The sequence below is a fragment of the Peromyscus eremicus genome, chromosome 4, assembly GCF_949786415.1.
Source record: "Peromyscus eremicus chromosome 4, PerEre_H2_v1, whole genome shotgun sequence".
NCBI lineage: Eukaryota > Metazoa > Chordata > Mammalia > Rodentia > Cricetidae > Peromyscus > Peromyscus eremicus.
In genome coordinates, this window is record NC_081419.1 from 134505141 (window position 1) to 134529093 (window position 23953).

The following is a 23953-nucleotide window of genomic DNA, read 5'->3' on the forward strand; positions in this document are numbered from 1 at the left end:
AAGGTGGGAATGGCACTGCTGTTAAGGCTGTGCCTCTTAAAGTGTGTGTGTCTATGTGCTGTGTGTGTGTGTAGGTAGGCTAAGGGGTGAGGGATGGGGAGAGCAAGGTCTTCAGGTACAGAACAGGATCCTAATGTTCCTCTTCTGGTCAAACACCATCATCTCACTTGACCTCAAGACTCACAGCCCAGCCAGCTTCTGGTTCTCATGGAAAGATGCTGACCTCAGTTGTGCTTATGGGACAGGAGGGTGAAGCTGCTCAGTGTGTGGTTGGAATTAAGTTTGTATCACAGAGGAAACTGGGAGTGAAATGCAGACAGCATTAAGATTAGTTCTGAAACAACCAGAAAAAAATAGTCTCACAAGTACAAAAATATGTAATACAAAGGAATATTTAAAGGGGGATAAAAGAGACCTAATAATTTAAAAATAACAAAAACAGTAAAAGCTCATGAATTACATATAAAAAAACAGCCATGATAATCAGTAATCCACAAGAAAATAGTAAAAAATTGGGCTGGAGAGATGGCTCAGCAGTTAAGAGCATTTGCTATTCTTGCAAAGGACTCAGGTTCAGTTCCAAACACCCACATGGTTGCTCACAATCATCTGTAACTCCAGTTTCAGGGGATCCAATGTCCTGTTCTGACCTCTGCAAGCACCAGGCACACAAGGTATACACACACATACACACACACACACACACACACACACACACACACACAGAGAGAGAGAGAGAGAGAGAGAGAGAGAGAGAGCATAAAAATAAATCTAAAAGAAAAAAAAAAGGTGGAAAACTTCTCATTCCTAATGATGACCGAATCAGCTGTGAAAATCTTTTCCCAAAATCTTGACAATACTGCATTTTTAAAGCTAAGCACACAGATAATTCAAGTTTTAATCCTAAATTGGAAAGTAACTGTTAAAACAAAGGCTCTCCCTGTCTCAGGAAGACATGAACAAACAAGTGTTATGAGATCTAAGTTTCCATTGAGAATTTTGCCTCTATCTTCCAAAGCCAATTCTTGGCCTGCAGCGGGTAGTGTGGAAGGATAAAAGCAAGGAAAGAGAAGTCTCAACCACACCATTTTCCATGACAAGTTTTTATTTCCACTTCTGAAACTCTAGGATACCAGATCAAACTAAATCCCTACTGAATGTTAAAGACACACGTTACCTCAACCAATGCAGGATACCTGACTAGATCCTAATGGGGAGTAGAAGGAGACATCATAAAAAAATACCACTATATGAAAAGTTTCAATAGGGGCTACCTATTTCCTGTCATGTTTCCTGAGTACTTACATTACAACTCTACAGGAGAAAGAGTTCTAAGACAGACATAAAACCTTTCAGTGTGAACTGTCACAGTGTATGCAAGTAACTCTCACATGGCAGAACAAAAGAAAGGCAGAAAGTTAAAAGGCAATTTAGCAAAATGTTAAAATAACTAGTGATCTAGGTACACAGAAGAGGGGTGTCTTGGATCAGGGTTCTCTAAAGGAACAGAACTGATAGAAAACACACGCACGCACACACACACACACACACACACACACACACACACACACGGGATTAGAATAGCTTACAGGCTATGTGGTCTAGATAGTCCAACAATGCCTGTCTATCAACAGAAAATCCAAGAATCCAGTAGTTTGCAAGGCTGGATGTCTCAGGTAGTTATCAGTATATACTGAAATCCCCAAGAAGTAGGCTCTAATGCCAGTGAAGGAATGAACTCACTGGCCAGAGCAAGAGTAAGCAGGCGGGGCGGGGAGCGAGCAAACTTCCTTCTTCCATGTCCTTTACAGAGGCTGCCAGCAGAAAGTATGGCCCAAATTAAAGATGGATCTCTCATCTCAAAAAAAAATTAGATTAAAAGTGGGTCTTCAAATTATTTGATTAAGGAAAAAAAATCCCTCACAGGTGTACCCAGAGGCTTGGGATTTAGTTAATTCCAGATGTAGTCAAGTTGACAACCAAGAATACTCATCACAGGTACTATTTTGTATATTTTGTATCTTTCACGACACAAATGGGGTACATAAATGCCTTCGAGTATAAACATGTTTTTAATTCTCCATGCTCCAATTCTCCATCTGAATGGACAAGACCGACTTGACCCAAATTGCTTCATTTAAATACTATCCACATCACAATTTATTTGGCAAAGAGGATATTTCACATGTAAAAACCAAGTCAACCTCTATTCTACATTTGTAAAAAAAAAAAAAAAAAAACCCAGGTACAAGATAAATTACAACTGAGGCTGTTTGGAAACTATACTTGCTACGTGTTGGATACTTATCTGGATCCTGTATTTTAGAGTGACAAGCGTGTGAGTTTTACACAAGTGCCAGGACTTCAAGGAAGACTTTCCTATCTGTGCTAACACAAAGCTAAGACAGATAAAACCTAACCATTTGAGACCATAGTTGTGGATAACCTTGAACTTCTGACCCTTCCACTTTAACCTTCCAAGTGCTAAAATTAAAAGTTTATGCCACCATATACAGTTAACTGTACATTTTAACTTTATCCAGAACTACAAGACAATAAAACTGACCAAGAAGTTTCATTTCCACCTACTCTCACCCTACAATCCTACTTAACAATAAAAAGAAGAGAAATAAGTTAAAAAAGTTCTATTCAAACAGGAGTACTTGAACAAAGGAAAATTTGCTACAAACCTACTATGTAGGCATCTCTATGAAGAATGAACTTTGTGCCCACGAGGGCCCCAATTTTGTTAGAGAAGTCAAGCACACAGGAAAATAAAGAATAGTGGCTGGCTCTGTCTCCTCCTGTGCGGCTCCTGGCTAGGCCAATCCTGATTCATTATTTATTGGCAGGACATTGGAAATCAGTATTTTCAAACTTGGGTGCACACTGTCATTGCCCAGGTAGTTACAAAAAAAAAAAAATGTAAAAGCTGGGTCCCTCTACCACCAATGTGATTTGATTCTGTGCAGTTTGTGCACCTGCATTTTTAAAAGCTCTTCAAGTGATCCTAAAGTGTACAAGGTTTGAGCACCACTGTTCTAAACCAGCCTCTACTACCCAAGCATGGAAAAAAATGCCACTGGTTAAAGCCTCTGTCACATCTCCCTGAGAGCACAAGATGAAAAGTCCTCACCATGATCTTTTAGCATCTCAACTTCCTACACCTCCCACCTACATACTCCACAACTCCCTTACCAATGTTCTAGCCACAACTCACCATGCACTTTTGATACAGGCTTTTCCCCAAGTGAAAGGTTCTTCAAACTCACAGACACTAATCCTGGGTACTAATTATCAAACTCCAAATCAACTTCCAAGAACCTATTTAAAAATGTCTGCCTTGCAAAAGCCTTAACTAACTCTAGGTTAAGCCCCACATTGATGGTTACTCTCTCCTGTTCTAACCAAACCTTGAACATAGCACTCTTTCAATTTAGTGCTTGCAACAGCTTACCTTTCTGTTTCTTCTAACATACTATGCTTCCCACAAGGACAGGAAGACCATGTGCATTTATCTTCAAATCCTCAGGGCTCAGAAATGGATGAAAACCAAAAAATTCAATAATTGTTTACTAAATAAATGAGTAGCAATATGAGAAAAGACAGGCAAGTCAATGGAAAACTCAAACTGGTTAACTAGGCAAAATACTTCTCTGTGCTTGATGAAAGAGGCTGCTTTCCAGGCAGATACAGAAAGGGAAATACAGAAAGGAAACACTGAGATTTTTTCTCAAGTCTCAAAAGAAGGAAAATACCTAGAGAAGCTGAAAAAGCAAGGGACAGAGAACTACAAATGTGGGAAACTCTATGCCTTGACCCAGGAAAAGACTATGCCTTGACCCAGGAAAAGGCTACTCAAGGATGCTGTGGGTCCCTTTAAGGTTTAAAAAAGAATTTTGAAAAATTCATTATGCTTTTTCAGTCGAATAAATCTATTCTGCTTCATTAACTTGTTTCATTTTACATTTCTATGTGTTTAGATATCACTAGGACATAGGCTCTTGAAGAGCAGAATCGTTGCTTTGTCTACTGCTACACTCCAGGTCTGCACACCACGCATTCAGATATTCAGCATACATTTACTAAATGGGTGATTGATACATTTACTACGGTTTAAGGTCCTCTAATCCCAATCTTCCTTCTGTGGCAGACAAGCAAGGACTAGAAACATCAAGATTAATGTAAGAAACAACCCAGGGGGCAGAAAAAGACTAGAATTCCTTTTCCATCTAGGCCATACACAACAAAAAGAGCATGATCATGAAAAGCCCATAATAAAGGATGATGAGGCTTGGGGCCAAGTTTTTGTTTGTAAACATGATTTTTTCTCAGCTTACTAGCACACTCCTGTTCTCAGGAGTGTTTCCATTCTGGTTTTTTGTTTTTGTTTTTGTTTTTTTGTTTGGTTTTGGTTTTGGTTTTTCAAGACAAGGTTTCTCTGTGTAGCTCTGGATACCCTGGAACTCTGCTCCGGTAAACCGGGCTGGCCTCGAACTCACAGAAATCCTCTTATCTCTGCCTCCCCAGGGCTGAAATTAAAGGCATGAGCCACCACTGCCCAGTGTTTCCCCATTCTTAATATACTTGTCTGTATTTATATTCTTAACTGTATGTCCCCAGTCCAGTTTATTGTCTTGGGACACAGAGCAGGTCTTGGGAAACTTCATCAGGTGCCCTAGGACTCAGATCTATACCTCTAACACTTCTACCTCCCTAACAGTCTGTATACACCCAATCCTGCCTGCCCAACCAGTCCCACTCAATGTCCTCATATAACTTCTCCTTTTTTTTTGAGCTCCCACAGCCCCTGTCTTATGATACTTTCCACAAGCTATACTGTAACAGCACAATGATCTATATACAGGTGTTTATATCTTGTATCTTCTTTACCCTATGAATTCTTGAAAACAAGTTCTAGGATCCTCCCACCCAGCATAAATGCCTTGTAGAATATCACCAGAAATTCCTGCGGGGGGGGGGGGGGGGGAGAGAGGGAAATTAAATAAAAAGTAACATTAAACCTTTAACTAGAAAGCTTACCAATGATTTCCCCCTGAATCTTTATAATATCCAACACACACCATGACTGCAATGCCAGGTACTGCTCCCAGGCTCTTCATATAAATTAACTAACATAATCTTCAAGCCCACCATAGGACATAGATATTACTTCCACTTTAGATGGGAAAACTGAAGCAAAGGTTCACACACAGGAAGTAAGAAGCAGAGCTTAAAAGCCAAGGTTATGGCTATAGACTCCACACCCTTAACCACCATTCAGTAATCTTTCTGACTACGGAGCAGCTATCCTATCCATAAAGTCCATCAAGGTGTTCTAAAACTCCCAAGACACAAGAAAAAAAAAAAAAGTTGAGTGGTGGTGGCACATGCCTTTAATCCCAGCACTCGGGAGGGAAAAGCAAGCAGATCTCTGTGAGTTCCAGGCCAGCCTGGGCTACAAAGTGAGTTCCAGGAAAGGCACAAAGCTACACAGAAAAACCCTGTCTCAAACAAACAAACAAACAAACAAACAAATAAATAAATAAATATAAAAATGAAACTCCCAAAATACTAGAGATTGAAGGATATAGAATTATAGCAAGGGGCTATCTTTATCATGTTAGGAAAGGCAAAGTTTCAGAAGGCAACAAAGAAGGATAACACTACAAAAAGAAAGGAGTGGAAGGTTTTGCAGCACAACACTGAATCTAGTAAGAGGTAGCCCTGGACTCAACTTTAGTCAAGGCAGGGCTCACATTCCATATGTCATAGTGGACACCAAGACCCTACAGCACAGAAAAGGGTATCACACTGCAGTACCTAAAAATGGGAGGGTTTGAAAGTTAAATCATTGGGTGCCCTGGTTTCTAGAAGAGAAAACAGAGTAAAAACCTATAAAAATAGCTCCCAGTCTCAGTGATAACATCTTCAACATTTTATTTTAAAGAGTATTTTTAACTACTTACCCCAGTCAAGATGGCTATCATCAAGAAATCTGACAAATGCTGGAGGGTATAGAGAAAGAGGAATCGTTATACACTGCTGGTGGGAGTGCAAATTAATACAGCCAGTATGGAAATCAGCAGTTTCTCAAACTATTAAAAATAGAACTATAATATGATCCAGCTATACCACTCCTAAACATTTACCCAAAGGAGTCCATAACCTACCACAGAGACATTTGTACATCCATGTTTATTGCTGCTGTGTTCACAACAGCAAGGAAATGGAACCAGCCTAGATGTCTATCAACAGATGAATGAATAATGAAAATATGGTACATATATACACAATAAACTACTCATCTGTAAAGAAAAATGAAATCATGAAACTTGCATGAAAATTGGTAGATCTGGAAAGTATAATATTTAGTGAGGCGACCTGAATTGAGAAACACAAAAATGCATGCTGCTGTGGGATATCTTTTTGTACGCTGTGAATATATGCTGTTCCCATTGGTTAGTAAATAAAGCTGTTTTGGCCTATGGCAAGAAAGCTTACAGCCAGGTGGGAAATCCAAGTAGAGATACTGAGAGAAGAAGGGCCGGGTGAGGGAGACACCAACTGCTGCTCAAGGAGCAGCAAGAGGCCAGCAGACCTGTAACGCCACAGCCACATGTCAACTTATAGATTAACAGAAATGGGTTAAGTTATAAGAGCTAGCTAGCAAGAAGCTTGAGCCATAGGCCATGCAATTAGTAATTAATATAAGCCTCTGAATAATTATTTTATAAGCAGCTGCGGGCGGAACAGGAGAAACACGGGATTGCAGGACCAGATGGGACTAGAGAAACTTCTAGCTACATTTGGCACCCAACATGGAGCAAGAATTTCTACCCAAAGCTTGAGAAAGCTTAAAAAAAAAAAAAAAAAAAAAAGATTCTAAAACGGAGCTAAAAACAACTTCCTAGTTATTGTCTCTCAGGCAAGCCATGATACAGAGATGCCATGGCATGCCAGCTTGACAGCATGGCGGATTCCTGCTGCGGTACACAAAGGTGTCTCCAAGCCTAACAGCGCACTGCATGGTGGATTTAGCTTTTGCTAATTAAAAAAAAAAAAATGGTTTCTGGGCTACACGCTGCTTGATGGAAGCATAGACCCACTGCCCAGAGCTGTTGATAAAGATACCTCCACCATGTTGGGAAGCTGAGATGGGTGGAGTCAGCAACCAAAGCCCCCACTTCAGTCCTAACCACACTGCAGTTTAAAACAATGATCAAAAAAAGGATTATAGATACACAAAAGTCAGATTCAGATGGAATAAACCTCTAAATGATTTAAAATATATGTAAAAGGTATGTAGGCTTGAGAGAGAAAAGAAAAAAGATATAGACAGTCATAAAAATAAAATATAATCTTAAAAAAATAAAATAATAAATATAAAAAAGTCATATAAAGATGGATATTATACAGAGTGTCTGGATTATGTTGTTTTTAGGGTTTTTGACTGTAAAAAGACATTTGATTGTAAAGGCTGCAAAGTTAAACCAATATATATATATATTTATATATTTTAAAGGTATCTTGACTTCAAAACTTGGATCTAAGGTTATGTTGCTTTGGAAAAGAAACTCTGCTTTTGTTTCCATAGAAAGCAAGAGGCTATAGATTTGTTCCAGGTTAAGATGGATCAGATTTGATAAAGAGAAAACTCCTAAACCTTAACAGATGGTACCTATCAACAAAGGTTATAGCCAGTCTTCCCAGGACTTAACCATTATCTCAAATTTTCTTAGGATTCCCCATAAGACTACCAGCGCCCCTATCAGCAGGAAGTAGTATGAAAAGCTACGCCCAAATTCCCAAAATATTGTTTATAAATGTTTATTTTTATTTAAAGAGAGTTGATTATAAATGCAATATCTTTCTAAAGAAAAAAAGGAGATGTAGATATGATGGGATAAAAGGGTAAATTACTGAATCTACTTTTTTTTTTTTGGTTTTTTGAGACAGAGTTTCTCTGTGTAGCTTTGGAGCCTATCCTGGATCTCACTCTGTAGACCAGGCTGGCCTCAAACTCACAGAGTTTGGCCTGCCTCTGCCTCCTGAGTGCTGGGATTAAAGGCGTGAGCCACCACTGCCTGGCTTAAGTCTACTTTTAAAAAGCAACAACTTGTTTAAAAATGTTTTACATTGCTATGGATTTTGATTTATTAATACAAATTTAAAGTTAGTTTTGTTATACTATATATATGTATGTATTTCTACTCTCGTTTAAGGTATTATGTTTATGCAACTCATCTAAATTGCAATGTATAATTAAGAAATACAGCTTAATAATTAAGTCTTCTATGATAGTCAAATTTATAGTCATGTTAGTTATGTTTTTTAGATATACAAAGATGTATTTCAATTAGGTAGGTAATCTCCAAACACTTCAAAGACCTACAGAATATGGCATCTAAAATGTTCTAAGAACTTAAGACTTTTCCAGACAATGAGACACATCTGCTCCTGGCAGCACCGATTACTTCAAAGAAGCTGATGGGCATCAGAGAAACTCATGGAGTTTGCTTTCTTTGTGGCAAAAGTTAGCCACTGGGCAAAAAAAATGTCCTTGTCTGGACTGCTTGACAAGATGTTATATAAAGTGGACATGCTGAACCCATAGGAGAATGACCACTGAATTCTGCTAAAACAAGGCGAGATTGTCCTTCAAGTTCCTGCTTTGCAGAGGAGACTGCCAGACATTCTGCAGGACACAGGGAAAAGTGACTGAGAAACTCTAGGCCTATAGGCTGAAGATGGATGCCCCAACACTGCAGAGGAACTTTGGATGACTGTCCAGGCAGCTGTCTCTGTCATTCTAGATTTTTGGAAGTTGCTTACAATGAACTTCCTATTTCCTTAGGTAATAATATATCCCTCTGGGGTCTTTGATGGAGTTGAAGACTAGATAGTTATAATTATAGCTTTCCTTAGTCATGATACAAAATAAATTAGATATAAAACTTTATAGACTCACAAAATAGGATAGAGGATAGAATATTTTCTAATTTTGCCAAATATAAATAGACTAAATATTATAACTCATTCTTGCTTGATAACTGCTTTGTTATATATAATTTTACTATGCTAAAGTTAAAACCTTCCTTTTTGATTAGACAAAAACGAGGAAGTGCTGTGGGATATCTTTCTGTACACTGTGAATATATGCTGTTCCCATTGGTTAGTAAATAAAGCTGTTTTGGCCTATGGCAAGAAAGCTTACAGCCAGGTGGGAAATCCAAGTAGAGATACAGAGAGAAGAAAGGTGGGATGAAAGAGACACCAGCCACTGCCCAAGGAGCAGCAAGATGCCAGCAGATCTGTAACGCCACAGCCACATGGCAACTTACAGATTAATAAAAATGGGTTAAGTTATAACAGCTAGCTAGCAAGAAGTTTGAGCCATAGGCCATTCCATTCATAATTAATATAAGCCTCTGAATGATTACTTTATAAGCAGCTGTGGTACTGTGGGGGCCAGATGGGACTGGAGAAACTTCTGGCTACAACATGCTATCTCTCATACGTAGATCCTAGCCTATAATGTGTGTGTATGTACACACACACACACACACACACACACACACACACACACGTAAATAGGTGTACATGTAGATAAAGTCTAGAAAAATCTAAGGAGACCAAGGAAGAGTACTATTAGGTGGTAAGGAAAGGCAGGAGCAAAAGGACACATGGTACATGAAAGAGGAAAATAATTGGGGTGGTATCTCTCAGGGTAAATGGGGAGATGAAGAAAGAAGAATCACATTTGTTTAAAAATCAGAATGGTATCTAATACATATTCTAATTAAAATTTTAATGTAAATATTATATAGTTTATAGATTTATTCATTTCAAAGCACTCCTTTCTCCCACATTCTTTCTTTTTAATCAATTTATTTTATGAATATGGGTGTTCAGCCTGCATTTATGTCTGTGCACCAAATGCACATCTGGTGCCAACACAGGCCAGAAAATAGTGTCAGATCTGCTAGGTCTGGAGTTACAGAAGATTATGAGCCACCTAGGAGCTGAGACTAGAACCCAGGTCCTCAGGAAGAGCAGCAAGTGTTCTTAACTGCTAAACCACCTCTCCAGCCCCAATTCCCCCAATTTTTTTTTTCATTTCCTATGTGAGTTTTCAGGACCCTAACCTGTTGAGATTAAGGAGGTAGTCCTATACTGTAAAAAGAGAATTAAGAACCGCCACAGACCAGTTCTACAGACTCACAAAATCCTAACACAACTAGGACCCCATTTCATTATTCATAAGACGATAAGGTTAGACCACATGTCCTCAGAAGTACATTCCAACTCTTCCACATGCTGAAAACTGAGAAACCGCTTTCTTTACTTTCTGAGAAATCTAGTTCTAATGCCAATATTTGCAATATCCGATCCTCTTAAATCACAAGTTAGAAATAACTGCCATAACCACACTAATGATGGCAGCAACAAAGCTCAGTTCAAAAGGAAACACACAGCCATGAATATCCAGGGAAGAACCCTGCTGGCATGAAACTCTACAAATAGATAGAGAGCAGGTAAGAGTAGAAAGAATAAGTATTATGGGTAAATCAGAAGACTGATATTTGTGTACAGCTTATGTAATCAGTCAGTAGCACCATCTTAACATGGGAACATACTTAAAGCAAGAAAAATTACAAATGTTTTAAGCATAGGATCTTGCAGACTATTAGATTTCAATTCTATCAATGGGCTTCCCAATTCAAGACCTCATAGTGAGCTAGGGACATAGCTCAGTTGGTAGAGTGCTTGCCTAACCTGCAAGAAAGCCTTGGGTTCAATCCCCATCATTGCATGAAAGCAAGCATGTTTGCATACGCCTGTAATTTCAGCACTCAGAAAATAGAAGAGGGGTTCAAAGTTCAAGGTCATACTCTGCACAACTAGATAAGTTTAAGGCTAATATGGGATCTCAGAGACTTTGCCAGAAGGTGGAGAGGAGAGAGAGAGAACTCCAATACATGCACAGATACCTAGAATTTCAATCCTTTTGGAAGAAAAACTACACAAAAGCCAGCCAGACATAGTGGTGCACACTTGATATAGATCAGAGAGAGAATGGCAGGGATATACAAGGAGACTGTCTTTTAAAAATGCAAATAAACAAAAAGAAAACTGAAGCAGCTTATTTCAAAATGACAAGTACCCAAATCAGTACTACTCAGGTATTCATGTCATTGTCAGTTAAACAGAAAACACATCATAACCCATTGGGCCTCAAGAGTATAAGACCCATCACTCAAAAGAATTTACACATGGGAAAAGTGACTGGATATAGCATTAACTGGTGCCATAACCACAACAGACAGTGCTGTGTTACAGTGCTCTCTATGCACAGCTCTACCCATGCTCTTGAAGGATCCTTCTGACCAGCATTCTAAGCCTAAAAACCACACAGGGCAAGGCCTTGCTGTCTCTTTCTGTAAGAATCATTACCCAAATGACCAATAATTTCCCACTTGTGAACTAAAATTTAGAAAATATGTTTAATAAAGCTGTTGTTTGATTAGACCCATTCATTATGACTAGACAGCACTTTTAAAAGATGATTTGACATGTGGATCTTCAGTCAAATTTGACTTCTATACAATCAAACTTCTATCCACTTGCCAATCACAAAATAATTTGCAACTCTGCCAGGGATACTGATCAATATACTAAAATCAATGTTATCCTTAGGTTTCCAAAGTTTAAAATTTGAAGTACAAGCACACAGGGCAGGGAGAGGTATATATATTCCTGAATAGTAAAAAGAAATTTCTTTTACCAAATTACTTTTTAAAACATGCTGCAAAGGGGACAGAGAAAAACAGTCTTTCAAAGGAGACTTGGGGAATATGATCAAAAATGGTTTCCTCTACAAACTGCAAAACCATCCTTGTACTTAGCTTATAAATAGACCAGAAATAGAAACCCTATGACCTAACAAGATGGAAACCATCATCACCAGCACTATTTCTACTAAGAACTGGAGAACTACAATACTACATTTAAAACGCTGCTTGCCTTAAATCTTATTAAGAAAACACATCAGAAGCCATGCTGAAGGGGGGCATGCATAGTAGTGACAGGCAGAAAGGTTAAGAGGTTTTGCTGGCAAATCTACTAGCCACCTTGTTGTTTCTCAAGTCTCATGAAACACATCCTATTCTCTATACTTTCAAATCAACTTTCACATAAAAACAGAAAATATAAATGGGTAAATTATGTCAATTTTAATTATATAACTTGCTTACCCTCATTAAGGATAGTCTTATCTCTTATTTGCGTTTCCAGCAAAAAGAAAAGTGCATGTATTTTTGCTACAATGGTGTGTGTGTGTGTGTGTGTGTGTGTGTGTGTGTGTGTCTAGAGACAAAGGGTGTAAAGCTGTGCTATTCTGTATCAGTGGTATTAGCCACTTAAAATTTCAATTAATATTAAATAAAATTACCGGGAGGTGGTGGTACACACCTTTAATCCCAGCACTTGGGAAGCAGAGGCAAGTGGATCTCAGTGAGTTCAAGGCCAGCCTGGTCTACAGAGCAAGTTCCAGGACAGCCAGGACTGTTGCACAGAGAAACCTTGTCTCAAAAAACCAAATAAATAAATAAATCTCTTCAGCCACATTTGAGGAATTTAAAAGTACACATGGCTAATAACTCATTTGGTATTTCCATCATAGCACAAAGTTCTAATGGGCAATGCTGTTTTAGAATAATTTCTCAAATGTCAATCTTCATAAAAATCTGCAATAAACTCCTGGTTCTCCAATACCTACTTCACTAACAAGCTTCACAGCAGTGAAGTAACTCAACATTGGCACAACTGCTCTCTACCAGTAAAGGGCTAGTTTTCATTTTTATTCTTTCCCAATTAACCATAGGCTAATACGTCTATAAAATATCAAAAAAATGGCCTTGGGGGAGGAATCACATCAAGCAGAACAATGTAAGTTAATACTTTTATTATTAGATTTAAGAGGAAAAATATATTTTCTAAGGAACTACATAAAAGTGTCTATATGATTATTACAAGTACTGTACACAACTCAACAAAAAGACGCAACAGTTCAGGCCTACACAAATCTAGGTCCTATTTTATATTTTTACAATCATCTTTGCCATTAATTTTTCATAACCTCTGTAAGTTCTTCAATGTATTTTTACAATTCAAGGCAAAACGGTTAATTTCATTAAGTAGAAAACCCTTAAATCCTTAACATGGTATCTTACCAAACTTGCTTTTAAAGGCAATCTAGAGATGGCAGGGTCAGGATGTGGACTGTCCCCATTGACCACTTGTGTAGAAAAGTTGAGTCCCAGATGGTGGCATTGCTTTGGGAGGATGAGGCACCTTTAGGGAGTGGAAACTAGCTGGAGGTGGCAGGCTGCTGTCTTGTGAGCTACTGGGTTCTGCAGAAAGATGTCTCTCTGCTTCCTAACTAACACCAACATAAATCACCTCTCACATGCCTGCTGACACAACCACAACTTGGCCACCAAGCTTCGTCAACATGCCTTCCCCTAGGTGCTGAGCCAGAATCAATCCCCCTCCCTTATTTCTGTCAGGTTTTCTGTCACAGCAACGTCAACAGAACCAACAGATGTCATCACTTACAATGTGAGCTAATTCTGTCATGTGACCAGCAAAGATGACAGCCTAATGCTTTCATGGAATTTAACAGTTGAATTTGAACTACTAACACTGCAAGAACTGTTAAGCCAAACTACACAACAAGCAATAATAAAGTGTCTGTTAAATTATGCAAAATTTCTTTCAGTAAACAAAACCTATGATCTGGACTTAGCTTATTAGGCATTATCTTTCAAAGAACTTCTGAGAACACTGACTCTATTTTCTTGAACTCAAAGCAAACAGCCCAGGAACACTTCTTCACTATGTTCACCCAGAAAGAACAAGCCCTGAGAGCAGTGGTTCTCAGCCTCCTTAATGCTGCAACCCTTTAACACAGTTCCTCATGTTGTGGTGACCCCCAAGCATAAAATTATTTTTGTTGCTATCTCATAACTAATTTTGATACTGTTATGAATAGTAATGTAAATATCAGTGATTTTCAATGGTCTTACGTGACCCCTGTGAAAGGATCCTTCGAACCCAAGAGGGTTCTCAATCTGTAACTCACAGATTGAGAACCACTGCCTGACAGGAATCAGTGACCTTTACCAAACCATCTAATCTACATATCAAGAAAAATCAACTAATTCTTCTCTTGTGTTCCAGTCCAATAAATTGATTCTATAAAAAGAAAATCCGGCCGGGCGGTGGTGGCGCATGCCTTTAATCCCAGCACTTGGGAGGCAGAGCCAGGCGGATCTCTGTGAGTTCAAGGCCAGCCTGGGCTACCAAGTGAGTTCCAGGAAAGGCGCAAAGCTACAGAGAAACCCTGTCTCGAAAAACCAAAAAAGAAAAAAAAAAAAGAAAATCCATGAAAATCCCAAATCCCAAGTTCAATGACCTGCCAGAGGTACTCTTCTGAGTCTCTTACTGCTCTAGACCTGTTTTATCAATGTTTTTAAATAAATCACACAGTAAGACCCAAGAACCTTAAAAATAAGACACTTTTCTACAGTAATAGCTGGTTTTACGGAGTCTGATATACATGCATGATCAACTAGACACATTTTCAGAGAACGCCACTTAATGTTCATAGAAGTTGTACAACACTACATAGAAGTCTTGAGATACGAAAAAGAGTATTTTGTTTAATTATAACAAGAACCTGTTTGGCTTGTTTCTTCCTTAAGTGTATGTGTATAAAGACAAGTGCCTTGGCTGTTTACTTTGGGTTCAGGAAAAAGAAAATCCGCATATATAGACTGAAGCGTTATCAAAATGACTTAAGGAATAAAGAAAAGGACAGAGTAAGAAAGTGCCATGCAGAGCCAGGCGGTGGTGGCGCACGCCTTTAATCCCAGCACTCGGGAGGCAGAGCCAGGCAGATTTCTGTGAGTTCAAGGCCAGCCTGGACTACCAAGTGAGTCCCAGAAAAGGCGCAAAGCTACACAGAGAAACCCTGTCTTGAAAAACAAAAAAACAAAAAAAAAAAAAAAAAGAAAGAAAGTGCCATGCGCTTTTTCCACAACCATCCTGCTAACCTTACTGTCTGTAGAAGCAGATGGCTGACACCAAGAAGTCCAGAACCCTCTAAGGCTGTCTTACAACTGCCCCCTTACTCCCACAACCTTAGACCCTAGGAAGGGGAACGGGCATGGAAATCTTCCAGAAGAGCACAGAGAGGGAAGAAGTGTAGGGATGACCCCTGGGAATGCTGTACAAGTACCTCCCCAGTCCAAATGGTGGAGGCCAAGGCTACACATGCAAGACAATTATTTTGGAATGACTTAAATCAATGAGTCTTAATTTAACTTTTGGTATGTGGGTAGAAAAAGTGGGGGGATAATATGAGAACCACAAATGACAATAGATCTCCATACTATTCTTTGGCCTTCAATGACAAACCAATGACTGATGAAAAAGTTACTACCAAACTAGAAAGGCCTTTTCTCCACCTGAAGACAGGTGGAGAAACAAACAATCTTACATAAACAATCTTGGGATTCAAAAAATTTATGTTTCCAGCTAGGCATGGTAGTGTGTATCTTTAATCCCAGCAATTGGGAGGCAGAGGAAGATAGATCTCTATAAGTCTGAGTCTAGCCTGGTCTACATAGTGAGTTCCAGGCCAGCCAGGGTTACATAGTGAGACCCTATCTCAAAAATAAATACATAAAAATAAAAGGAAAACCAAACAAATGTACACACACACACACACACACACACACACACTCTCACACATACATTTCCAAAAAAAAAAAAAAAGTGGTCACATAGCATATAAAAAAATCCAAAATATATTAAAAATGTAACTGTTTGATAAAAAATTTTACCTATAAAACTAGATGGATGAATGAATACTCCTTATAAAAAAAAACCTTAAAGAACACACAAGAAAAAGAAATATCCTTCCTGATTCTTTATAAAACTCAAGTACATATTCATCACTTTCCATTTGTTTGGAAACGCACCCTGAAAAGATTCTAATACTCTACTTCCTAATGCTCCCACAATTTTCAAATATCGTCTTAAGTTCTAAAGTAATGGATAACAGCACCGTGTAATTCTGCTGAAAGACCAGGGCTTTTTCCTCGTTAAAAAGCTTTAAGTCAGGAGCTGGAGAGATCGCTCAGCTGTTAAGAGTACTTGTAACTCTTGGGACAGGACCTGGATTCAATTCCCAAAGGACCTACATGTGGCTCAAAACGATCTGTAACTCCCAGGTACTCACATGGTACACACTCATACACATAAAGATTTAAAAAAAAATTAAGACATTCATGATTACAGAGGGAAAAGAAGTTCAAAGTTTTAAAAACTTCCAAAAGTAGCTTAATCATGTTACACATGCCTTACATATTCTAAAGTTCCCAGGACAGAGTAGGAACAGTAAAGGACATAAAGAATACTGAGGACACACAGACTTTACCACAAGCTATAGAAACTGACCAACATAGGTACTACAGACAAAATGTTTTTCTCTGGATTTTATCCAAACAATTTAGTTCAGGATAGGAACAGCAATGGGTATTTTAAAATAACTCTATTTTACTACCTTCAGGACTTTTATGGAAGTAGCAGAATTTCTCATGAGGGTATCAACGCCTCCACAACACAAACGAAAGGAAAGAACGTTCTGGCATGGAAAAGTGACTGCATTCTCCCTCTACACGTCATGATTACTGTGCACCAGACTATTCTTAAACTCCTAAGTGTATTACAGAGAGAAGGGCGACTGGGTCTTCACTGTGTCCCTCTCATCCCCTTTCAGTGATAAAGTTTTGAAACAGCAAAGTAAAATTGGATGTACACTTAGGAAAAGTATGTTCATTGACCTAGCACCACACGACTAAAACAAGAGGATACATTCAAGCTCCTAAAGCAATCTTTGGAGTTGCTTTGGATCTAAAGGATCTGGGTTTGAATTCTGCCTCTATCCTTTCCTAGTTTAATGGCCTTGAACATGTTACTTCGTTCTGCTGAGCTGCAGCCCAGCTTCATGAAGTGGCTATAGAGCAAGGGACCCTAACATCCTACGGCTCCAGCACCCACTAGTATTCAATCAGTCAGTGCTGGTTCTCTGTTGCTTGTCTCACAACTATGCCACATTCTATTGCAATAAATGATCTTTAAGGAGCAGATACCTTAGCCCTAGCTATTACTCTATGTATTTTGGAGTTTGTGGTATTATAATCTGGCAAAGAAGAATGCAGGCAACCCTATGAAATCTACTGTAGCTTTTTATTTGAACTAAATCACAGCTCTTAGGAGGAATGGAGGTAGAAGAAACTCACTAAATATTTATTAAGAACAAAACTATCGCAGGCTTTGCAAAAAACAATGTAACCCTTGGGGAAAGTGGAATAGAGAAAGCAATTTCTTCAGGGGATGTGAATATCGTCACTGTCCTGTACTAAAGGTATTTTTGCTGAGAGACTCTGAATCCTCTAACCTGTTCAAAGGGCACATGTGAGACCCACTGGTCCTTACCAACAGACTTCCCATGAAAGTTGGAGAGCACAGGCAATGGCAGAAGGAAGTCTGAGTTTAGAAAGCCTCATGGTTTAACACAAGAGAGCATAACCTCAAGCTAGGCTTGGGATTAAGCCATGCTTCCAAGAAAACCAAAAATGTTTTTGATATTTAAATAAACCAAAGAAATCTCCAAGATACAGTGGCCTCAGGGCATATTGTTTCTGATAAATCTTCTGCAATATCTAGCTGGCAAAATCATAAATTGGATGTATTTCCTAAAGAGATATAATCCTGCTACATATTCTCTTTGCTATTTGAGACAATTATAAGGAAAGTATACCAGTAAATACCAAAAAACCTCTAGTGGATCTTCCTGAAATGGAAGGCCTAACTGTGGTTCTCTCACTCCACTTCTAACTGGTTTTTCAACCTCTAGCCTGAAGTTACATACTGAGGAGGGACTCCTACTATGCTACTATAAAAATAATTATAAAGATATTTGAAAGTTGGGGTAAAATCATATCCAGTTTACAGTGCTATAATGAAGAAGCTAAATGGGAAAATAAAGAAAAATAAAAACTCTGACTCCAGGGAAACTGTAACATCACAGACACACAAAAGTAACTTCACTACACCAAGACAGACTACACGCACCAGGAACAGCACCTCAAACTACTTAACCATAAGTGGAGATTCCAACAACAGGGTGAGGAGAGGGATGTATGCCAGTTAGTAGCTTTCTGTGTGTGTTTGTGTATGTGTGCCTATGCAAATGGAGGCCAAAAGCCAAAGTTTCTTCCTCAATCTCACCACCTTATTTTTCCAGACAAAGTCTCTCTGGATCTTACCAGTTCAGCTAGGCTGGACAGCAAGCCCCAGAGATTACGGCCGCTAGCCACCATGCCTAACTTTTTTATGTGGATGCTGGAGATTCAAACTTAGGTCCTAATGCTAGCATCCACTCATCAAGAAAAGTTTCAATATAGAAAGACTACTAACCCATCTATGAAGGAACTCCAAATTCAGTCATACCACTCCACATTTTCCCAGGCCTTTGTGAAACCACCTGCTCTGGTTGGCATAAATCACTGCTACATGACAACTCATGCCTAATCATTTTATCATACACAGATCTGAAATCTTTCTGTTGCCAGAGAACCACAAAGTTCACAAAAACTCTCTCGGAGACTGCCAACCTGATCTTCCAACTTGGCTTCCAGCTAAACTACTGTGCCACGCACAGCCAATCGGACAGACCCACTCACCCCATCACAGTAAGTTGAGCATTCAAAGCTCTGGGAACAGAGTGGTATCTGTCCAGACTTTTCCAAAAACACCATAAGCAGATCCCCATGAAGTATGCCAATATGGGGGCCTACTGGCATGATATTCTTATATACCATTTGGGAAATAATCAAATCCTAGGCAAAATATTTCAAACACTCTGAAAACTGTCAATATTTAAAATATCTATTTTCTCTGTTCCTGAATCTGTTACAGCAGAAATGAACAGTTTTTTAAGGGGTGGAGAATAAGGAACACACAGCCCTAGAGAAAGATGCTCAGAGATGCCAGGGATTCACTAGAAACCTTGGCCAGATTACTAATGGTCTATAAAGCCTAATTTGGAGAACACGGGCCTACGAGCTCAAAATTGAATTATACTGCCTTATTAGATCCCACACTCGTGAAACCACAGTCATATTAGTCATAACTGAAACTAGGAATACTCTATGTACACAAATATAAAGTGCTTGCTTATGCATTTTTAATTGGATCAAATAAAACTGAAGCTGCAAACAAACTCACATTTCAATTATCTCTCACTAGTGAGGGGATTTCCTAATAACCTCGTTTTAAAACCCAAGGAGCTGCCAACCCCTCTGCACATCTGACAGGCATAGTCCTCAGAAATTTTAGGAAGGACATTCTCCGTTACTTCTCAACAGAGAAGAAAAATAAATACCTGAAGGCGACAGATTCTTTTTTTTTCTTTTTCTTCCCCCCCCCACCCCCTTTTCTTTGCAAGCTCTAACATGCAATCTAATAACGCACCAAACTTGGCAGCGGGGTGGCTTGGTGGCTTGGAGTCTTCAGGGCTCCAATTTTCGGGGCGAGTGCGCGCTGGTGCGTGAGGAGCCGGCGGGAGGGGCGCGCGACCCGGGGACGCGCTGGGGCCCCCGCCCCCTCCCGGAGCAGCAGCCTGGCACCGGCCCACCCTCCTTCACCCCTGCAGACAGACGCAGGACGCGGAACGGAGCAACTTCTCCGCGGGGGCGGCAGCGGCTGGCGGGCGCGGGGGCGGCCCTCACGCGCCGCGGGCCGCCGGGGTCCCCCGGGAAGCCTTGGCAGGCCCCGCCCCACCGCAAAGGCCCGCGCTCGGGGTCAGAAGCGGGACCCCGAACCTGGGCGCGCGGCCCGCAGCAGCGCTCTCCCAAGGACGGCGGGCGGCCGGAGCGCGCGGCAGCCTGGCAGGGCGGACGCCAAGCCCCTCGCCTCAGGCCTCAGGGCCCTCGGCCTGGCCGCGCGCCCGCCGGCCGCGCTCGGACCCCTGCCCGGCCGGGCCTCGCGCCGCCGCGGCCCCTCAGCCCCGGTCCATTCATAGGGCAGCCCCATCCCTGCCAGCGGGGCGGAGACAGGGTCCCCGCGGGCAAGACCAGCCCGGCGGGGCCAGGCAGGAAAATAAAAAGTTAAGAGAAGAACTTACCTAAAATGGCTCCTGCAGCAGCCAAAATACAAACAGCTATTATTTGGTGAAGTTTAGCTCAGACACCCTGCAAGGACACCCTAACCCAGCTCAGGCCCGCCTTCCCCGCCGCGCCATTGGGCTTTGCTGGCCCAAAACACAGAGTCATTGGTCATCTGGGCTGCCGCTCAGACTGAAGCCCGTTTCAAGCTTGCTTGCAGGAGCGAGTGATGGGCTCGCTCCATTGTGCTCGTATTTGCATGGATGTGATCGCGGCGCTGATTGGCCGATGCCGGGGCCGCCCCGCCTCCCAGCCTGGCTCTCCCCGCCTTGCAGACAGAGCAGCTCGCGGCCCCGCCCCCCGGAACGAAGCGGTCGGGCCGCGGGGGCGGGGCGGGGTTGGGGTCCCGCGGGCGGAGGGGGCGGGGCGGGTTGCTGCACTCCTCAGCTTGCAAGCAGGGGGCGGGGACCCGGGCGCTGGCTAGCGGGCAAGCAGCCAAGGCTCAACCTGCAGGTGGAGGTCTCGCAGGTAGTGGACAAGCTAGCTAGAAAACCCGGGGCTGGCTCTCCTGGGATGGGAGAGGATGTACTGGGGTCCCACGACGGGAGGATCCCGCTGGTGCCCAGATCCTGTACACTCACGCGAGGAGAGCAAAGGATCCCAGCGGACAGGAAAAGAAGATGCTGAGAGGCCGAGAGAAGCGACGAGCCGGATCGTCTGTCTCCAGCTGCTTCTCCTGCAGCTCTGCCTGGCTCCCTATCACACAAGGAGCTTCTTCCCAGGGCCCTGCACACCCCGGGAGTTTTCCAGCCCTGAGGATCCTGCAGCGCGCATTGGATATGCTTCAGTAAAATCAGGAGTTGAGCCCGAGTTTATTTTCGGGCCTATCTCCGTTACCATCCTTGTAGCATCCTCAAGGACAGGGCCTAGCATATGGCAGAGATTCAACCAATTGTTATCTTCGGTAATTCGTTTTTTTAGCAGCTAATTTTTAAGTGCCCACTAAATACCCGACATTGATCTGAGAGTAGGATATAGCGGTCAATAGGACAAAGCCCGTGCTCTCACTGAACAGGCAAAAGAAAGGCAATAAATAAAATAAATAAATGAATACAGGGGAAGGTAGTGATGAATGCTGTAAGAAAACAGATGGAGAGAGAAAGGAAATCAGACCAGAGATGGGGGAGGAGCAATTAGGGCAGTAGGGATCTGGAGCCTACCCTGCCTAGTTGAATAGTCCTCATAGCATCCTTCCCACCCTGGGACCCAGTGATCACTTTTCCTCTTCACTCCTGCCTGCCTCATCTGGAGTGTTTCCCCAGTGCATACTTAAAGAAGAAGGGGGGGGGGGGGGAGTGGTTGGACTCTGACTTTAGAAGTTCATTTTACCTTAATTAAAGCAGGAATGAGCTAAGTCTGATGACTCCAAGGGCAGTTTGTCAGAAGTGTTTAAGATGAGTATGGTTTGAGTGTGTCAAGGGTAATCACACCGTTATCACAGCCTTCCTGTACCCCGAGAGAGAATATTTTTAGCTTCTTAGAGATCCCAGTTTTCCTGTGTCTTTCATCTGTGGCCCTAATCCTCTTCTGAGTCTTACTTCTTGTATTGGCTAGTTTTATGTCAACTTGACACAAGCTAGAGTCATCAGAGGAGGGAGCCTCTGCTGAGAAAATGTCTCCATAAGATCGGGTTGTAGGCAAGCCTGAAGGGCAATTTCTTAGCTAGTGATTGATGCCTGAGGGCCCAGCCCATTGTGGGTGGTGCCAACCCTGGGCTGATGGTCCTGGGTTCTGAGCAAGCCATGGGAAACAAGCCAGGAAGCAGCACCCCTGCATAGCAACTGCTTCAGCTCCTGCCTCCAGGTTCCTGCCCCGTGTGAGTTCCTGCCCTCACTGCTTTTGGTGATGGACTGTTATATGGAACTGTGAGGAAATAAACCCTTTTCTCCTCAAGTTGCTTTTGGTCTGGTGTTTAATCACAGCAATAGTAATCCTAGCTAAGACACTTCTTCATTTCTTGTTTGATCCCAGAGATTTGTCCAGTTTGAAAATGCACAAGGAGCAGCCCCACATCACATAGCCATCTCACCTGGCACCTTCTTTCATTTGTTTCAAGGATGGTCAAAATGTCTCACAGCCCCTGCTTCCTCCTCTTTTCACTTAGATATTTAGTACTAGCTCTGTCATAGGTATTGTTTTGTATACAAAGACAAGGTATTAAGGCAGACAACATCCCTGTCTCATAGGAATGTGTAGTCTAATTTGGGACAAGGCAGAGAGACATAGATCTCAAGGATCTCCAACCCTGCCAAAGTGGTGAGTGAGTATACTGGTAGCTAACCGTCCTCTTTGCTCTGGCCTCTTTAAGGATAGCTTACTTACCTTCTAAGGCAGCTGCTGCAACAACTGAAGGACCAGGAAGCTGGTGGTCAGACCCCTTCAGCTCAAATACCAGGACCAAGGGGTCTGGAGCTCTCAACAGTCCTCAAGGGGCTGGCATCTATGAACTGATCATTCCTGGGACAAGACTGAGAGGAACAAAAATTGGACAGAGGGAGCAGCACTTATATAACAAGGCACAAAGGCAAGAGAGAACCCGGGAAGGGCAGGAGCTGGACAGAGAGGAAAGGTAGACTTGATAGTAATTGCCATTCTCAAACTTTGAGGAAAGTCAATAGCATAAAACACAAAGACACAATGTTGAGTGGTAAGACAAGGAATCAATAGGTGTCCATGATGGATTCACAACCTAGTAGAATGCGTAGGAGCAAAGGAAGTGCCTGAGGCTACATTCAGAAGACAAGATATTGCAGGCTTAGCCTTGAAAGACTAGGTCTGCAGAACTGAGTAGGGTTAGTGGAATCTAGCTCTTAAGCACTTTCAGAGCAGCTGAGGTCCTGTGAGGCAGCAGTGAGCTACTCTTTGCTGAGTTCTACCCAGAAGTAGAAGTTGGTTCTGTACTACAGGGGTGAGAAATAAGTGTAAGATATGGACGAGAAGTAAATTCCAAAATGACTGCTAGTTTGGCCTGCTCTAATTGTGGCTGGTGGCTTCCGCTCAGGAATAATTCTCTCAGAAGCCATATAACATGAGTCTCAGTATTACCTATGGGGCAGGAAAAGGAAGGAAGTTGACTCACAGCTCATCATTCCTTGGGCAGGGATTAACATCAGTTATTCATGGCTAGATGCCAAACAAGCTTCTGTGGTGTCCCCAAACACAATGTCAACAGGGACACTGGGAGGAAGGCCATGAGCCAAAGCATTATCAGGATCCACTTTTGTGAAGTCAAAATGGACCTCACTCAGCGCTGCTTGCCACAGCAGCTGTAAGAAGAGTCAGTTGACACCATGAGGCTACAAAGGCCTAATCAAAGATGAGACCAGAGATAGAAGAATTCTGTACCATATGGCAATGTCCCTGCTTCCAGAATGTTCCAGGAGGAAAAACATATATTTCAACTTGTAGCATGAATCTTGGAAGGTCTTATTAATAAAATCAAACCTGGTGCCAGTTATTGGGGTGAATGCTGGAAGATCAGAGAAGCAGAACAAGCCACAGCTACCTCACCTTGCCAATTCCTCAGCTGATCCTGTTTCCTCAGACTGGATGCTTCTGAGTCCTCATCCAGAATGAATCTCAGCTGAACTGCTGCTAGAAGCCTAAAAGCTTAACCAGCCAAAAGCTTCTAGTTTCTGGTCTTCACGCCTTAT

General features: G+C 41.5%; 1 protein-coding gene across 1 annotated transcript in view; it reads right to left on the bottom strand.

Moving 5' to 3' along the window:
* Chd6 (chromodomain helicase DNA binding protein 6) overlaps positions 1 to 20347 on the bottom strand; it is a 193917-nt gene extending 173570 nt beyond the window's left edge. Inside the window, exon 1 of the mRNA XM_059261841.1 lies at positions 20261 to 20347. The gene's annotated coding sequence lies outside the window, so the exon portion shown is untranslated. The remainder of the gene's footprint in view (positions 1 to 20260) is intronic.
* Positions 20348 to 23953: the final 3606 nt, after the last annotated feature.